Source organism: Macadamia integrifolia, unplaced genomic scaffold (assembly GCF_013358625.1).
Source record: "Macadamia integrifolia cultivar HAES 741 unplaced genomic scaffold, SCU_Mint_v3 scaffold2366, whole genome shotgun sequence".
Taxonomy (NCBI): domain Eukaryota; kingdom Viridiplantae; phylum Streptophyta; class Magnoliopsida; order Proteales; family Proteaceae; genus Macadamia; species Macadamia integrifolia.
In genome coordinates this window covers 60,459-62,377 of record NW_024868662.1, presented here as the reverse complement: position 1 = coordinate 62,377, position 1,919 = coordinate 60,459, and positions in this window count along the sequence as shown.

The window sequence follows — 1,919 nt, the reverse complement described above, 5'->3', positions numbered from 1 at the left end:
CGGACTGCATTCAAGACCGATCTTGGTCAGTCTCCCTACCGTTTGGTGTATGGAAAAGCTTGTCACTTACCAGTTGAGTTGGAGCATAAGGCCTTTTGGGCCATCAAGAAGCTCAACTTTGATTTGTCTAATGCGAGAATTCATCGTAGGCTATAACTATCTGAGTTGGAGGAACTTAGGAATGAAGCCTATGAAAGTTCTAGGATTTACAAGGAAAAGACCAAAGATTTCCATGATAAGCACATTCTGCGTAAATCTTTTACAATTGGTGATAAGGTCTTATTGTACAACTCTCGATTGTATCTTTTTCCTGGTAAACTTAGATCCTGATGGATGGCCCATTTATTGTCCATAATATATATCCCCATGGGGTTGTGGAGATTTTAAATCTAGGAACAGGGGTAATTTTGAAGGTTAATGGACAGCGTTTGAAACCATTCCTCGAGTTTCCTAATACTGGTAGTGAAGAGGTCATGGATCTCCATGAACCTCTTTACACTGATGACTAACTTTTAATCAGGTATGACCCCCTTGCATTGTCTTTGTTTTTAATTATTTCCATGCATTGAGGACATTGCATGACTTAAGTGTGGGGGAGGGAAACCAGTTTCTGCTTTTTTCACTTTGTTTTATTTGTTTTTTTTTTTTTTTTTTTGAGCTTGCTAAAGGATGAAGTCCTACTTTGGCTTTTGGCTAATGATCATATCATTCGGTTACTTAATATATGAAAATAAAAGTTTTGACTAAGGTACCCATTTTGAATGTATAAAAACCCTGTTGAGAAGAAAGAAACAAGACTGTGTCTTAAGATAGGACTTTCTTTTGAAAAATAAGAGACCCCTATTTTATAATGTTGGACCATATGTAAGTCTGTGGGTTCCTTGTACTTTTGATTTGGAGTTGAGACATTCTTTTTAATATGGCATAGATTGACAAATACACAATTTTAAATGAAATGTGAAATGTGGTATAAAGAAGAATAAGAGTTGATTCCCTTGGAACTAGACAGAGCATTGCGTCTCAGGAAGCGTGGTGTCTTGATCGAAATTCCTTGGGAGGAAACTTCTGAAGGAACTCTAGCATCACTGTCTTTGTGGGCATATGCAAAAATCAAAGCTACATAGTAACTTGAGTGTCTGGTGTTTGCTCCACTATGTCATTCAGGCCAAAAGTAGTGGAGTAAAATAGAGTTTAAGCGAAAAAAAAGGAGAAAAAAATGTGTAAATGTCATTAATGCTTAGTAATATATTTTGGTCAAAAACACTCCAACGCCTTAGTCATTGGCATTGGTTTCCTATTTCTTCACAAGTGGTTTTGCCTTAAGATAAGAATGTTTTGGAAGAGACGAGGTGAGTTCCAAATTAAGAAATATGCTAGTGCCTAGAATTGATCAAGGGTAATAAAAGTTCAAGTGTGGGGGTTCCTTATAAGAAAAATTATCTTTGCTCTGGATCGGTATGAGCCTTACCTGTAGCTAAGGTTGAGATTTATTTATTCTGAATTTTGGGTGTATATTCACTGTAAACACCCACGAGACACAACTCGTCCACTAGGGTAACTTAGGGTAGGGGTGTCAATCGGTCAGGCCGGTCCGGTTTTGGTCGGGTTTAATCGGGCTTGAAGACTTTTAAAGGTTGCACCGTGTCCGCCCATTTAACTAATCGAGCTTAGTTAGTGACGGCATGGTACACTTTATATTCGGTCGGTCGGTCTCGGGCTATAATCGGGCTATTAAAATCGAGCCTTAACCGGGCCACGGACATGTTTAATATTAAACGGGCGTAACCGGTTTTTAAACGGGCCTTCTTTAATATTATTGAGCAACGATGCCGTGACGGACGATGGGGTTTAGTCCACTGTTGTTGAGTTTAATTGTATTATCACCATGAAATCAAAACCACCCCACCCCCACACCCCCC